Source organism: Cebus imitator, unplaced genomic scaffold (assembly GCF_001604975.1).
Source record: "Cebus imitator isolate Cc_AM_T3 unplaced genomic scaffold, Cebus_imitator-1.0 Scaffold265, whole genome shotgun sequence".
Lineage (NCBI taxonomy): Eukaryota > Metazoa > Chordata > Mammalia > Primates > Cebidae > Cebus > Cebus imitator.
Window position 1 is genome coordinate 473,258 of NW_016107580.1, and position 17,819 is coordinate 491,076.

Genomic DNA, 17,819 nt, shown 5'->3' on the forward strand with positions numbered 1-17,819 from the left:
GCCCTTGTTGCCCAGGCTAGAGTGCAATGGTGAGAGCTCAGCTCACTGCCACCTCTGCTTCCCGAGTTCAAACCATTCTCCTGCCTCAGCCTCCCAAGTAGCTGGGATTACAGGTGCCCACCACCATGCCCAGTTAATTGTTGTATTTTTTGTAGAGATGGTTTCATCATGTTGATCAGACTGGTCTCAAACTCCTGACCTCAGGTGATCCACCCACCTCAGCCTCCCAAAGTGCTGGGATTACAGGTGTGAGCCACCGCGTGCGGCCACAAACTACAATTCTATATACAGTTGGCCCTCCATATACAAGAGTTTCACAGCCATGGATTCAACCAAGTGTGGATGGAAAATATTTGAAAAAAAAGTGGCATCTATCCTAAACATATACAGATTTTTATTCTCTTCATTATTTCCAAAACAATACAGTATAACAACTATTTACATAGTATTTACATTTTATTAGGTATTATAAGTACAGTTATGCATCCATTAACAATAGGGATATGGTCTGAGAGATGTGTCATTCGGTGGCTCTGTTGTGCAAACTTCACAGGGTGTACTTACACAAATCTAGATGGTTTAGCCTACCACATACCTAGGCTATATGGGACAGCCTGCTGCCCCTACGCCACAAACCTGTACAGCCTGTTCTGTACCAAATACCGTAGGCAAATGTAACACAACAGTAAGGATTTGTATAGTTAAACATACGTAAACAAAGAAAAGACACAGTAAAAATACAGTATAAAAGATTAAAAAATGAATAAATGGAGCTTGCAGGACTGGAAGTTGCTCTGGGTGAGTCAGTAAGTGGTGAGTGAATGTGAAGGCCTGGGACTATCGTAGACTTTATAACACTGGACACAGGCTACACCAAATTTTTTCTTTCTTCAGTAACAGATTAACATGAACTTATTGTAACATTTTTCCATTGTAAACTTTCTAATTTTTGTAAATTTTGATTCTTTTGTAATAACATTTAGCTTGAAACACATAGTATAGCTGTACAAAAATTCTTTATGTCCTTATTCTATGAGCTTTTATCTATTTTTTAAAGACCTTTTTTTTACTCTTTAAAACTTTAAACATTTTGTTAAAAATGAAGACACAAACACACACATTAGCCTAGGCCTGCACAGGGTCAGGGTCATCACTGTCACTGTCTTCCACCTCCACCTCTTGTCCCACTGAAAGGTCTTCAGAGAGAATAACATGCATGGAGCTGTCATCTCCTATGCTAACAATGTCTTCTTCAGGAATACCCCCTGGAAGACTCCTGAGGCTATTTTACAGTTAACAATTTCTTATAAGCAGAAGGAGTACACTCTAATGATAAAAAGTATAGTGTAATATAGTAAACACATAAACCGGCAACATAGTCATTTATTATCTTACCAAGTATTATGCACTGCACATAATTGTATGTGCTATACTTTTATACAACTGACAGTGCAGTAGGTTTGTTTACACAAGAAACAATGTGAATGGTTGTTTATCATCACAACACATGAATGACGCATTGCACTATGTCCTTATGAGGGTGACGATGTCACTGGGCAATTTTTCAGCTCTGTTATAATCTTATGGGACCCCATTGCATATGTGGCCCATCATTGTTATGTGGCACATGACTATAATCTAGAGACGATTAAAGTATACAGAGGAGGCACAAAGGTTATATGCAAATATTGTGTCATTTTATACCAGGGACTTGAGCATCTTCAGATTTTGGTATCTGTGGGAGGTCCTGGAACGAATCCCCCACGGAGATCAAGGGACAATTGCAGTATGCTCCAGTATTCAGTTCCATCTAATCTTCATTCTGCTCTGCTACATTTTCAACATCTGCAGGACAAAAGCCCTGAATTCTCTGCCTAGGCTCCTTTTGTCCAGGTAGAAACCCAGAAGTCCATTTGGGGAAGAGCTGTCAGAAGGTTAAGTCATAGCCAGGAGTGGCAGCCAGCTTGTATGGCTATGTTGGACATCAGAGAGACACAGGATTTCTCTCCCAGCCTTTATTTCTAAGTAGACCCCTTTCAGAAGCACCCCCCACCCCAGGTGGGTTTGCCAAATGCTAGTTCTGGTCTCTAACTAATCCCTTTTCCCTGGACTATGTGAGCCGACTGGGCTACAGAGCTAGGCAGTAACCAGTCCAATCTCTTCTTAGTCACAGATACATGTGACGCAGCAAGGCAGGTGCCTCGGTGTCCAGGTGGACAGGCTCCAATCATCCCTCATTTGGAGTCAAAGAGCAGCTGTCTTGGGCCCCGAGGCAGTTGGTCTCTAGATCAGTGGGGCCTCTATTAGATCCCACACAAGATAGCAGTCATCAACAATTGAGCTCCACTGAGTCCTTGTAAGACTGAGGTTTGATGATCTCTTGAGGAATCTTCCCCTATCACATTGATCTTTCTGAAGACAAATTTTATCATCGGTTGTGTGTCAGGTAGGACTCTTCTGGTTACAAGCGACTTTTTAAAAATTCTAATTGGCTTAAGCAAAAAAGAGCACATGGAACTAAAAAGTACCAGGGATAGTCAGCTTCAGGCAAAGCTTCATTCTAGGCTCAAACAATGGCATCACCCAGTCTAGTTGTGCCTTTGCTCTGCTCTGCTCTGTCTCTGTTGGCTTCAATCTCAGATTTCACATCTATGGGAAAATGGCTACCAGCAATTCCAAGCTTCATCTTCCCAGATATAAGTCCAGTGGGAAAAGAACAAGTCTCTTCCCCAATGCTCAGGCTTTATTCCTTGAATTCACTCAGAAAGACCACTTTGGGCCATGCAACTATCCCTGAACTAATCACTATAGTCATAGTGATGGAACAGGACACACTCCCAGCATATCCAAGCTGTGCTGTCCTCTAAAGTCTGGGCACCAAGGCAAGCAGCAACCTCAATCCGCAATTTCTGAGACAAACCAACTGCCCATGGCCACTTCCAGGTCTCAGCTTCTACAGAACTCGTTGTCCTCCCATCTTTTTCCCCCCCTAGGCTGTCTACCGAGAGGCTACCTCACTGAGCCTATTGACCAGCTGGCCCTCGCTGGTTCTTGATATAACCTACTCCTCTCTTCCACCTCTAAGCTTAGGCCTGAACTCAGGAACTGGAAAAGCGTCTTCCAAAACTCTGAGTCTGTTAGCACCAGGCAGCCAGAATTCCTAGAGAAGACAGAGCTTCTCTTGCTCAGATGCCTCGAGTGTGCCCCTGCCAGGCTGCCTGGCACAGGAGGGCAGCTGGGGTTCCAGATGAGACATCTGGAAGGACTGGTAAGACAGAGGGCAGAACAAGAGCACTCAGGAAACAAAACCTCTCATCCAGCTTCCTTGTAGATGGAGGGGCCTTAAATGCTACGTCAAGGAGATGAGACTTGATCCAACAGGCAGTGAAGAGTAGTCAAAAGGCTTACTGGATGGGTGAATGGATGGATGAACACATGAACAAGTAACCTTAGCTTAGAAATGGAAAGTGACTTGCCCCGTATCACATAGGAAGCAAGTGGCAGAAACGGGACCAAACTCCAGGCCTACCTGTGGCCATCCTAGGGCTCCAGCATCAGCCCAGGCTGCCTCCATCTCAGCAGGGCAGTCTGGAAACCCTGGAGATTGTCAGCTACTCTCAGAGGTGCCAGACCTGGGCTTCTGAGCTTGGAGCAAAAGCAGAGGCCTGGACATTATAAATGTGGACACTGGGAAATTTCAACAAGGCTCAAGCTGGCGCCTAAAGTTGAGGCTGGGGAATTCAAGTAAGACTGAATTATCTCAGAGTGAGGTAGAGGAGGGGCAGAGGGAGCCTGCCTGAAGCTGAGCTACCCTTTGTTCTGGGAGAATCCGGCCAGACCCCCAGAGGGCAGCCCATCCCTGACAAAGCCCAGAGCTCAGTAGCAGGGGACCACGACTCCTGGGGAAGAGCTTGGGGGAGATAAGGGATATTATCTCTGGCTTCCAAAGGCTTTGCCAGTGCTCCTGCTGTGCCTGGCACTTTGCCCTAGGGCACAGAGCTATAATTTAGAGAGAGCTGGGGACTGGGATCCAGGGTGGAGGGGAAGAAGCCTTCTGGCCCTTGATTTAGGGGAACTGAAACTAGTCTAGGGCAGGGTAAGTCAGGGTATTCGAAGTGAAGAAAGATCCAGAATTTTCATGAAAGCAAGAACTTTGCTGTCTGGCTCACCATTGTATCTCCAGTGGCTAGAAACCCTGACACATAATAGGTCCTCAATAAATATTTGCTGAATTAATAATGAACCCTTGCTGAGGGTGGGGGAGCAATTTTTCACTCACTTTTGCTGCCCACAGTTTCCTCTACTGGATCTCCAGCATATAATAAAAAGTCTGCATGAAGTCAGTGCACTTACAGTGGTTGGCTAAGGAGTTTCTGCGCCCAGAGTGGCTGCACATCCAAACTAGAGCAGTTCATTCTTAGCTCCATCAAACATAGTTGATGGATACAAAAAGTACGAGGCTGGAAATCAGGAAATTTAGGTCCTAGGTACAGCCCACTGTTTATCAGTGACAGATATGAAAAAACTTTCAGAACATCTTCAAAATTAACTCTCCTCTTGTTATGCCCATTTTGTAGATGTGAAAACGAAGTTGTGGCTAGCGCTAAATCACACAGCCTCGGGGTGGCAGGGCAAGCTTGACATCTCAGGAACTTGCTGTGCAACTATCAGTAGCTTCTTTCCCCTCTCTGTGCCTGTTTTCTCACCTGCATTACTGAGGTTTCCAAAGACAATCCAGGATCTCCTATGGTGGAGGCAGGAGGCAACTGTCTGAGAGCCCCATCACTGCCACTAAAGGCTGGTCCAGCTTAAATGTACTGCAGGGAGGGGTCCACAGAGCAAGATCGGGCCACAGTGTGTGTCTGGGACTGCTTGGGCCCAGCATGTCTGAAGCCATCATTTGGATCTTTCTATTATCTTTTCCTAGAACAGAGGAAAAGACTGGAAAGGACTTTTTAAGGAAAGCGAGAGGTAAAGTTAAAAAGGCAGGAAAGAAAGAAGAGGGAAAACAAAGGTAGAGGAAGATACACTAATGACCGACAGGTACAAGAAAAGATAAGTGCTCAGCATCACTAATCATCAGGGAAATGCAAATCAAAACCACAATGAGCCATCACATCACACCTGTTAGGCTGGCTATTAACAAAAAGACAAGAGATGACAAGGGTTAGCAAGGATGTAAATGAAAGGGAACCCTTGTACACTGCTGGTGAGAATGTAAATTGGTACAACCATTATGGAAAACAGTATGGAGGTTCCTCAAAAAGTTACAAATAGAAGTACTGTATGACCTGGCAATCCTACTATTGAGTATATACCTAGGGAAATGAAATCACCCCCTTGTAAAGATAGCTGCATCCCACGTTCATTGCAGCATTATTCACAACAGCCGAGAGGAAAACAACCAAAAGATATGAAATGACCCATCAAGAGATAAATGGATAAAGAAATTGTGAGATATATATATATGTATGTAAATTGTGAGAGATATATATGTAGATACATATACATATATATATCTCACAATTTATATACATATATAAATATCTCACAATTTATATACATATATGTATATAAATCACATACATATATCTATACATATATATTTCTTTAAAAATATATATATGAGAAATACATATATTTCTTTGCATATTATATAAACATATATATGTGTGCTATATGTATATATTTATATAAAAATATAAACACACACAAAGAAATATTATTCAGCCTTAAAAAGAAAGAGATCCTGTCATTTATAACAACATAAATGAACCTAAAAGACATTATGCTAAGTAAAATAAACCAGACAAAGAAAGAAAAATACTGCATGATTTCACTTATACATGTATCTTAAAAAATTTAAAAGTTGAATACATAAAAGCAGAAGAACGATGATTGACGGGAGGGACTGCGGAGGTGTAGGTCAGAGGGTTGAAAGATGTAGTTGTACAGGATGAATAAGACTGGCGATCCAATGAACAGCAGGGGCATTATAGTTAATAATATTGTATTGCATACTGGAAATTTGCTAAGAGAGTTATTTTAGGTACTCTCACCAAAAGAAAGAAAGAAAGTTAACTATGTGAGATCATGGATATGCTCAGCCGTAGTTAACTACTTCACTATACACATGTACATTAAAACATCATGTTGTGTGTTTTAAGAAAGTAAGGAAAGTTAGCACTCCCCTTGACAATGACAGAACAGGTCCTGGGGCCTGACAACATGCAAACAGTTAAGGCATTGCCACCTACTGCAAGGCAACTAGCCATCCTTTTTAAAAACACAGAAGGATTGGGTTGGGGAAGCTTCCTGGTAGCTGAACACCTGGAGGTTCCTGGAGGGTGGTGCATCCAGAGAGAACATGGAGCTCCTTGCCTCTTCCCACATCCCTTGCCCTATGCATCTATTCCATCCACCTGGCTGTTGTTCATCTGTATTCTTTGTAATCTCCTTTATAATAAATTGGTAAACATTTTTTAAATTTATGTTGTACACTGGCTTCTTTGTAAACCCACTGGCAAGGTTGTCCCACTCAGGACCTAACCATTCAACACCCACAGCAGGGCTGCAACCAGCTGTACTAGGCTCAGGAGACCCACAGATGAGAGACAAGCCTGTCCCTCAGGAAGTCCAGAGTCTGGTTGGGGGTGGGGGTAGCAAGCACACCCAGTTACCAGGAATCCAGCCTGCAAAGTGCTTTCAGGAGGCAAGCCCAGGGGCTGCGAAAGCAGGGAGGAGGAAGTGATTGACTCTGCTCTCGAGGTCACAGAAGGACGAGAGCCTGGGGCATGATGCCAAGCATGTGTATGAAGGAGGACAGAATGTTCTAAACCCAGGGAAGAGCATATACAGAGGCACTGGGCACAGTCATCCTGAGGAAGCAACTGCTCCTGTGGAATCCCCCTTAGTGAGCACAGCCTCCGTCCTTCCCCTGATTTCCTGGCTTCTGCTTAGCCTACCCTTGAGATTCTGGATGCCCTCAGCCTCTGACCTCTCCGAGTTCTCCTTGTGCAGGGGCCTACGGCCAGCCATGCACCCTCTGGCCTCCCTGACTTTCAGTCCCCTCTTCCCTCAACCCAAACCATTTGCCCATGAGGACCTCAGGAGAGTCTCTTCCAAGAGAAGCCTGGAAGAGTCATGCTGTTAATCTTCCAGGGAGCCTTTCTGTAGACCATCATTCAACCCAGGTATCTCCCCACTTCTCTGGCCCACAAGCTACCCTTCTCTTCTCCCCTGAGCCCCCAAAGCCTCTTTTGCCAAGCTCAGCATTTTCAGAATAGCCTCTTCCTGTAGCAATAGGCAGTGGTCATTTAGCTGCCACTCCTTCCATTTCTCTTCCTTCCTCTTCAAATCCATACTCTGTCATCTCCCATTCTTTCCTCCTGATTCTCCCTCTCCAACCTTACCCATCTCCTGTCCGTGCTCCACCAAGCTACGAGACAACTCTCTGACACACAAAGTTGTCCAAGTCACCCATGCTTAAAATGCTTTCTAACTCCCTTTCATTTGCAGGGGTAAATCCAGACCTCACAGACGGCATTTAAAGCCCCCACTCTCTCTCCAGGTGCATTCTATACCTGTCCCTCATGCAGCCTAAAGGGATCCAGTCCCTTCCCGCTTTTTGGCCTATCCCGACCTGCCCTGCATTTTATCACATCGGTCGCATCCTGATGCAGCTGCAAGTTTGAGAAAGGCTGGATGCTGCTGGTGACTCAAGACTAGAGGGAGAGGAATTAAGCAGTGGGCTCCGCAGCCACAGAATAGCACTTCTGGCATTTCAGGGTCACCTACCTTTTATAGTGTCTATTAGAAGCCATAGGTCCCCTTCCTAGAAAAATGAATATAATGTAACTAAACACAAATTTTATACCACATGACAAGAGTTACAGACCTCTCCCTTGCAGTCTGATAAGGTTTGGCTCTGTCCCCGCCCAAATCTCATCTTGAATTGTAGTTCCCATAATCTCCAAGTGTCGTGAGAGGGGCCAGGTGGAGATAATTGAATCACAGAGGCGGTTTCTCCCATACTTGTGATAGTGAGTAAGTTCACACAAGATCTGATGGTTTTATAGGGGGCTCTTCCCCCTTTTGCTCAGCACTTCTTGTTACTGCCGTGTGAAGAAGGATATGTTTGCTTCCCTTTCTGCCATAATTGTAAGTTTCCTCAGGCCTCCCCAGCCCTTCAGAACTGTGAGTCAATTAAACCTTTCCTCTATAAATTACCCAGTCTTGGGTATATCCTTATAGCAGCATGAGACCAGACTAACACACAGTCCCTCCATGAATGAATGTTTTAAAAGTCCTGCTCCAGAGAGCAGGCAGGAACTGTGGAAGCTGGCGTAGCCATGCCTTGCAGGTCTTTGTGCCACCAACATCTAGCATGGATCTGAAACTAAGTTGGTGTCCTTAAGAATTTGTGGAACTGAGCTGAATTTGACAGAAGGCAGGAACTGCCTCAGAGAGAGAGGAGCCAGGGGCTCAAGATCCAAGGAGAGCTGAGAGGCACAGGTAGAACTTCCTGCGGGTATAACTCACGGGATTGCCATCCAGGAGTGGGCTTGCTAGCAAAGGAAAGCAGGTGGATTCCAGCCAGCCACTGGGAAAAAGTCGCCCTGTCCAGGTTCCAGCTGAGGTCTGCCCCTTTGGAGCTGGCACCAGATAGGTGACCGGGCCTTACCACACCACTGCATGCCCAAGAGGAATTACAAATTGACAGCCCACCTTCAACATCCACCAGCTTTTGCTTCTCCCCTCTCAGTTGACAAAAGCACCATTCAACAAATTGCTTAGACAAAAAACAAGGAATCTCCCTTTATTCCTCTTTCCCTCATCTGTCACATCCAATTCATCAAAAAGGCCTGCCATTTTAACCTCTAAAAGTGCACCAAATTTACCTTTTCTTCATCTGCACTGTTGTCACACCAGTCCAAGCCACCATTATCTCTGGCTTGGGTGAAGTCTCCAGCAAGGCATCCTGCTTCTACTCTTGCCCTGTGTGGTCCATTCTCTACACAGCAGCCAGAATGACCTTTCATAAAATGTGAGATTATAGCATTCAACCACTACAGACTTTCCAAAAGCTTCCTTGAAATTAGAATAAAGTCCCAGGAACCTAACAACAACCTGCAAGACCCCCATGATCTGGCCTCCTCTTTCTCTCTGACTTCACTTCACGCATCTCTCCCTCTTCCACTGTGTACCTAGCAAATGGTCTTCTTTCTGGCCCTCAAGAAGCTACATGCTCAGAGCCTTTGCACTTGCCGACCCCCCTGCTCCCCAGATCCATGCATGACTGACTCCTGCCCATCCCTCACTCTCAGTTCAAACGGCACCTCCTCAGAAAGGTGAGACCCCATCACCACCAATCTCGTTGTCTTATTTTCTTTATAGTATTTACCATGGGCTAAAATATTTTTATTTGTTTGTGTTATTGACTGACTTTCAGCGAGAATGTAAGCTCCATATGAATAGGGACTGATTTCTCTTTTTGGTCCTAGAGGTCAGAATAAATGAAGTAACAAAAGGGAAAAGCTAGGCGATGACTCAGGGCCCAAGGGATATGGATCTGGGGTATCAGGCCAGGGGAGGGCCAGAACAGGGTAGAATAAGGAGCTTGGGCACCTCTCCCCAGTCCCTCCTGATGGGGCCCCACTGTTCACTGGTGTGACTTGCCACAGGACTCAACCCAAGGTGTGAATGAGATAAGGCACCTTGGCAGCTCCTCCCAATTCTAAGAGACTGTAGCTGCTGGGCTCTCCACCAGCAAGTATATTGTTGCCGGGATGAGTCCCTGGGATAGTTATTTCTATGCACTAGGCTATGGTGGCCAGTTGTTTGATCAAACACCTATCTAGGTGTCGCTGTGAAGGTGTTTTTGGCATGTAATTAACATTTAAATCAGTAGACTTTGAGTAAAGCAGATTACACTCTATACTGTGGCAGGCCTTAGCTCATCAGTTTAGGGCCTTATCAGCAAAGACTGAGAGTTCTTGAAACAGAAGGCATTCAGCCTCAAGACTGCAATATAGGAATTTCCTGAGTTTCCAGCCTGCCAGCTTGCCCTACAAATTTCAGACTAGCCAGCCCCATAATCACATGAGCCAGTTCCCTAAAACAAATTTCTCTCTCTCTCCTTCCCTCTCTATCCCTCCCTTCTTCCCTCCCCCTCTCTCTTCCCCCAATATGTGTGTGTGTGTGTGTGTGTATCTACATATTTGGTAGGATATATATCCAATAGGATGGATAGATATCTTATGGTTCTGTTTCTCTAGAGAGCCCTGACTAATACACTCCTTTCCTCTACTTCATGTGCAGAGAGGGAAGTAACGTGAGCTGCCTTCCAGGGGAAATCAAATAAGAGTGAGGTCACTGTGGACATCCCAGAAGTGTCACGGCCCTCTTCTCAGACATGAAGGGCCCTGGGGCACGAGCCTATGCACCACCCTGTGAGCCTGTCCTGCAATCCTTCCAGGAATAGCCTGGCTTGTGGCCCAACGCTGAGGCAGTCCCCTGCACTAATAAGATAATACTATCAGAAAATCCATCTAATTTTTAAAAAATGTTGATAAATGTGGCAAACATGCACTCAACAGATTACATATCAATGCTAAAGAGTCATCAAAGCCTCTCTTCTCATCAGATGTAGTCAGCCATTCACTCACTCAACAAATATTTATTGAAAGCCTGCATGTGCCAGACATTCTTCCAGGCATCAGGAATGTGGCAGCAACCAAAACAGTGACATTCAGGGAGAGAGATGGACAGTAAAGAGATTGACACAGAATATGTTATGTGGTGATGATAAAGAGCTACGAGGAGATATGATGCATGGTAAGGGGAGTGGGAGCGCGAGTGAAGGTGTCTAATTGACTTGGGGTGAGCAGAGAAAGCCTCTTTGTTAAGGGAGCCTCTTCACAGAGGCCTAAAAGGAGTGAGGGAATGAGCCAGGCAGCTCTGTGCAAGAAGAGCATCCCAACAGAGGGCCCAGCAAACGGGAAGCCCGAGGCATTTCCCGGAACAAGGAGGCCAGCGCAGCCAGGACAGAGAACGCAAAAGAGAGTGGAGGAGGAGAGGCGGGAGGCCAAGTCATGGAGGGTCTTAAGTCCATGAGAAAAACTTCGGAGTTTTTGTCCAGGGGAGGAGTACTAACTCCATAAAACTCATAAGAGTAGAGAGAAAAGAAAGCGGTAGGGGTGGTGTTACTCCCAGCACTTCTGTGCCAGCCACTGCTGGACCACATATACCCAGAGAGGCCTCCACAACTGAATGTTCAACAGCTGCTGCTTTGCCTCTCATTTCTGTTGCCTCATGTGAACAGGACCAGTTTTAACTTCAGGGTGACATGCCTGGGGGTGGGAGAGGGGCAGTGGAGGGAGGAGGATCGTCAGGGGCCACGCTGACCCTCATCTCCACAAGTATATGCTGCTGCTGCTAGAGTCTCGCTCTGTTGCCCAGACTGGAGAGCAGTGGCAGGATCTCAGCTCACCACAATCTCTACCTCCCAGGTTCAAGTGACTCTCCTGCCTCAGCCTCCTAAGTAGCTGGGATTACAGGTGTGCACCACCACACCCGGCTAATTTTTGTATTTTTAGTAGAGATGGGATTTCACCATTTTGGCCAAGTTGGTCTCAAACTCCTGACTTCATGATCTGCCTGCTTCAGCCTCCCAGAGTGCTGGGATTACAGGCGTGAGCCACCACACCGGCCTGCTGCTTCTTTCAATGCTGCTTCCTCTCATCTTTTTTCATCATCATCTTAACAACTGTCATGCCACTATACCACCTTGAACTATCTTCCAGAAATGTCCCATGGAGACAGCAGCTCCTCCTTTCCTGGCCCCCTGGAATGTTGATCCTCACCCCAGCTCTCCTCTTTCACGCTCAGGACCACAGCCCTGTGGCGCTAAGAAGGACCTTCGGGGTCACTGCACTTAGAAGGGCCTCTGCCACTTCCTCACTTATTTCCTGTTCCTTCATCAGCATTCTACAGCTCTGGCCAACACCATCAGCCTCTACACACTACGGTGCTTCATTCCATTGTGGGAGGGAAAGTGAGAAAATAAAAATATGACAAAGGAAGAGCTGAGAGAGAAGGTCGGAGGAGAGGAGGGACACGACCAGGAGAGAACTGCTAAGACATCTGGTCCCTGAAGGAGCTCAGGAATCACTACACCTGGTGAGCGGGGACAAGAAGCTCATCAAAAAAGACTCTGCTTCCTCAAGCATGTCCTCTAAAGCCAGGAAGAGTGGCAGCAGAAATCTCCATGGTTGGGGGAAGGAAGTCCCTGAGGCCAAGTCGGGGTCTTTTTTTTTTTTTTTGGACATGCAGAAGGGTACAGCAGGTAAAGGGAAAACTGCACCTATCGAAGTCCTATCCTCTTTACAAGTGCCAGCTTCGATGCCCCAAGAAAACCTCCCAGATCTCCCAATGGAAATAAACACCTCCCACCCCCTCTATCCCAGAGAACTCAGCCATAGAGAATCCAGAGCCCTAGGCTGGAAACATTCTTCCTGGAAGCCACAGAAGCACACCATGTTCTCCTGCCACACCAAAATGATGTTTTCTCCTCCCTTTCCAATTCTACCCTTCCTGCCTTGAATATCAGAAATGACTGAGTACCCCTCCCTCCACATCGCGTGATACTCTGCGTGGGTTTCTCAGGGGTGAAGGGTTGACTCAGCCTGGCCGCCTGAACCCACTTTCCAGCACATCCTCAGCGTGGCCTCCACACAGAGCAAGATGTGCCCTCTCTGCCTTTGCCGCATTCAAATACAAATGGATTTTTCCATGATTTGTCACTTTCAGAGAGGGCTTACATAAAGAGTAGTTGTTTCCAGGGCAAAGCAAAGAATAATCAATGGAATTTAAAACAATCCTAGGAAAGGCCAGTCACAGTGGAGCCAAGAAAGCTCTCCTGCTCCAGTTGAATCACTATTATGCACAGTCCTGTCCCTGCAGGAACCCAAGGGCCCTCATATTGGAAGGGTACTCCAGGTCCACCGCCTCTGACGTCTTTACTCAAGACTGTTTGAAAGACCTTAGCTTTAGTGTAAGGCTCCCCGGGAAACAGATAAGAGGATGTCCCTCCTACCTTATCTATTCTCCATATGCTGGCAATTCAGCTTTCACTCCAGCCCAAGCCTCTTCTGAGTTCCAGCCTCATTTATTCAACTGCCTACTTAACCTTCATGGATGTCTAACGGAGATCTCAAACTTTACATGCCCAAATCTGAACTCTGGATTTCCTCCCTGAACTCAGAATTCTGCTTGTGATCTTCATATCTCAGTTAAAGGGTCCACTTTTCGCTCAGTTTCTCAAGCCAGAAATGTGGCAAAAGTAAGCGAAGTCACCCTTGCCCACCACATCCTACTGTCGATCCCAAACGTGTCTTCAGTGCCGTCCCATCACATTGAGTCACCGCCATCTCTCGTCGGAAGACCAGCAGTTCCCTTCTTCCATGTGACTCCCTCTCCGACGTATTTTCCACATAGCAGCTAGAGAAATCTTTTAAATGAGATCATATCAATCCCTGCTTACTCCCTTTCCTTTTGTAACTTCCTCACGAAGGCCAAAAGGCTGCATATGAATATGTCTCCTGCCTACTTCCCTGGTCTCATTATATGCCACCTTCTCGTTTGCTGTACTTCAGCCACACCAAGCTTCTTTCCAGTTCTGGAACATCTTTTCTTCTCCACCTCAGGGCCTTAGCGTTTTTTGTTTGCTGTTCTCTGCACACTCTTTTCCCCTACGATAGCCTTCAGATCTTAGCTTAAAGGTCACTTCCTCAGAAAGCCTACTCCTAACACCCTTCCTAAGCAGGTGCCCCCATAATTTGTTGTTATTTTCTTTTGCAGTCTCATTTATTCCTTATATAACATTTAGCCAATTAGCAATTGACAATTAATTATATGTTTACATGTTTATTGCCAGTCTCCCTTTCAATGTCTGCTGTCCCCATAAAAATGAGCCTGACTGGAGGCATGTCAGTGAGTCCAGCTGGAGATAGTCCAGATCCTTGCAGACAGAGGCAGGGCTTGAGGCAGACATAAGGCTTCTTGCAGTAAGAAACCACACCTGAAAGGACCTAGAAATAGAAATTCCATTTGACCCAGCAATCCCATTACTGGGTATATATCCAAAGGATTATAAATCATCCTACTATAAGGACACATGCACACGAATGTTCATTGCACCACAGTTTACAATAGCAAAGACCTGGAACCAACCCAAATGCCCATCGATGATAGACTAGACAGGGAAAATGTGACATATATACACCATGAAATATTATGCAGCCATCAAAGACGATGAGTTCGTGTCCTTTGTAGGGACATGGATGAACCTGGAAATCATCATTCTCAGCAAACTGACACAAGAGCAGAAAATCAAACACCACATGTTCTCACTGATAGGCAGATGTTGAACAATGAGAACACATGGACACAGGGAGGGGACCACTACACACTGGGGTCTGTTGGGGGGAAATGGGGGAGGGACGAGGGGTAGAGAGGAAGGGAGAGATAGCATGGGGAGAAATGCCAGATATAGGTGAAGGGGAGGAAGGCAGCAAATCACACTGCCATGTGTGTACCTATGCAACTATCTTGCATGTTCTTCACATGCACCCCAAAACCTAAAATGCAATTAAAAAAAACAAATAAATAAATAATAAAAATAAAAATAAAAGAAACCACGCCTGAGTTATTTGCATAGGACTTGGCAGATACATTTATTGGATGACTGGATGGATGAATGGATGGATGGATTTCAGCTGTGAGCAAAAGGCAGCAGAAACCATGCCTGAGGCCAGGCGCGGTGGCTCACGCCTGTAATCCCAGCACTTTGGGAGGCCGAGGCGGGTGGATCACGAGGTCAAGAGATCAAGACCAGCCTGGCCAAAATGGTGAAACCCCATCTCTACCAAAAATACAAAAATTAGCTGGGCGTGGTGGTGCATGCCCGTTGTCTCAGCCACTCGGGAGGCTGAGGCAGGAGAATCGCTTGAACCCGGGAGGCAGAGGTTGCAGTGAGACAAGATTGCGTCACTGCACTCCAGCCTAGGCAACAGAACGAGACTTCAGACTCCATCTCAAAAAAAAAAAAAGATGGAAGGAAAGAAACATAGAGAAAGAAGGAAGGAAGGAAGGAAGGAAGGAAGGAAAGAAAGAAAGAAAGAAAGAAAGAAAGAAAGAAGAAAGAAAGAAAGAAAGAAAGAAAGAAAGAAAGAAAGAAAGAAAGAAAGAAAGAAAGAAAGAAAGAAAGCTAGCTATGTCTGAGGAATGGGAGGTGATTGGACAGAACAGACCCTCCACTTGCAGGAATTATATGGACCCAAGTTCAGAGACAATGTCATTTTAGCACCCGGATGAGAAGGAGACTAGGATAAGTCAGGCTTGCACGTGCTTGGGTAATACCTGCCTGAATCATGAGAGGGGGAATTAAAACCAAAAGAATAAAGAATATATATAGTCTAACTTTCTCCTTCACTTTGGCCAGAGTTGCCTGGACTCAGGTTATCACATGGATTGATGAGCTGATGCAGGATGACCCAGGATACTCTGGGACATGTCTACGTGAAGAATTTGATTTTGCAGTCAGAAACCCTTACTGGTACATGAAACTCGTACCGGTACACAAGGGGATCTACTTACTGGGGTAAGGGCTGCTGTCTACAGACTCCTAATGGCCTTTGCAACCAACAGAAGGGAGACAAATGGAAAGGAGAGAAGACTCCTGTGCATGGCTCAGTGGGACAGGAAGCATAGCCCACACCAAGTGTCATTAGAATGAGCTCACAGAGAAAGTATGCAGGGCCCAGGAGAGGAACAAAGAAAATAGAGAAAGCCTCCTCACTAACCCTGAGCTGCGGGTTCCAGCCCAGCTGCAAAATGGGCTGACAAGCTGTTCACAGGTCAGCCCTAGTTGGCATCAGTATTAAAGATAGCCAGGCCAGTCAGCAGAGGTGATAGAGATGGGAGGTAACATAGAGCCAGGTGAAGGTTCATCACCGTGCCCAGGGTTCCCTTCATCAGTGGCTAGAGGAATGGGCCAAAGCATGTAAGTGGGTATAGAGCCCCAGGAAGTCTTAGAACCTGGGTACAGACCCACAGGAAGTGTTCAGGGAAGTGTAACCAAGTGAACTAGAAAGAAAGGACCAAGGCAGGACCCCAGGCCTGTGGATATACCAACACAGCAAAGCAGGAAGCCCAGCCTGGTGCTACCAGCAGGAATATGACTCCAAGCCCCGTGGAATGGGATTGGGGCTGTTTTCAGGATTGGCCCAGGCTCCTGGATGGGCTCAGGCCTGGAAGTGGGAACATCAGTGACTCCAGGCATGAGGTGCTGGAGAGACAGATGCAGGGGCAGCAAGATGCACACAAAACTGACAGCATCTTGAAAAACATGAGTATCCCTTCCCACATCAATATGGTGGAATGAAGGGAAATGTCATTGCTCAGCAGGATTACGGGTGATCATGGAGATACCAAATGTCCTATCCTTTGTGGTCCTTTAGGAGCTGGATCTCTGGCCTTCCTTGGGGACTCTCCTCTCCAGCTTCAGGGAAAGGTCTCTTCCCCCAACACCATTTTATGGCTCAGTGTGATTCCCTAGCATGAGGTGGGACTCAGGAGAAAGAGGCGCTTCCTCCCTGCCTTCCCTACATTCTATCTAGGAAGCAGCCTCAGGGTAAGAAAGACAAAAGTAAGGAGCCATTCTTCCCCCAGGATCCTGACACCCTATGAGAGGTAACCCTGTCCGGGATCTATGACACGCGCCTTCTGATAACCTCCCCAAGGGTCATAGCTAGCTACACCACTGGTGTTTGGCTCCCAGCTCGTTTCAAGGCCCACCAGCAAAATTCTATTTAATCAACACTGCTCATTCTGCAGCTGCTCCCAAGGGGAAAGCACACAGGCACAGTCCATTTCACAACTGTTGGCTCCACATCAGGACAAGCGGAACAGAGTGTAGTGGAAAGAGCACTGGGCTGGTAGTCAGGAGCCCTGGGTCCAGCCTCACTCTCACACCAATGGGCTGGCCCCCATTTCCCTGTCCTGTCTCCCTCACAAGCATAGGGTCGGAACAAAGGAGAAGCTGTTTGTGACTCATGGTTCACTACTAAGCTCTTTCTATAAACAAGAACTCCCAGGCATGGGACCTCAAGGTGGGGTCCTGTTAGCCACATTTATACATGTGACTCTGAACCCCTAGCTACAGCTGATTTTACCAAGAGTGAGCCTGGGACCCACCAGGGCCAATTAGCACCTTTCCCCCAAGGAACTTGGAGTGGGGAAGAAAGAGAAAGAGTCCCCAGTGGACTCAGGCGCTGCAGGGAAATCGTGTTTTCTGCCATGCTGTCCAGAGATCAGAGAAACCTGTTCTGCAAGGAGAGAGAAACATGAAACAAATATGCAAGACTTGCAGACAGAGGTGCAAAGAGAGGCTGTAGAATTTTACTTCTAGTTTCTGGGTCTTCCTGAAATCTGGCTGCACCTTTCTTTAAGCTGGCTTTTAAAAACGAGTCTCTCTCAGATCCCAAGTCTCGAGACAGCTTCAAGGTGGTGTGCCTGACAAGCTATCAGGGTCCCACTCATAAGTCCACCTGTGTCATGCTCGTCTGTTCGGCCTCTCTCCTCGGCTGCACTGTGCTTGGGCAAGCTAGGCTCAGGAGCCGGTGCACACCTGTGCTTCACCCCTGCCCCATGACACAGCCCAGTGCTTCAGCCAAAGTAGGTGCTCCATCAACTGGTGTCAGGTTAACGCAGAGAAAATCCAAGACATCATTCCTCTGTGAGGCGTGTTCCTCAGAGCC

At 46.5% G+C, this 17,819-nt stretch overlaps 1 long non-coding RNA gene and 1 other non-coding gene across 2 annotated transcripts in view; one reads left to right on the forward strand and one right to left on the reverse strand.

Moving 5' to 3' along the window:
• LOC108283758 overlaps nucleotides 1-17,819 on the reverse strand; it is a 61,336-nt gene that overhangs the window by 6,799 nt on the left and 36,718 nt on the right. The gene's annotated exons all lie outside the window — the stretch shown is intronic.
• Nucleotides 6,158-6,283, forward strand: LOC119467194. The gene has a single exon (XR_005195726.1). It is a non-coding gene; the product is annotated as a U6atac minor spliceosomal RNA (small nuclear RNA).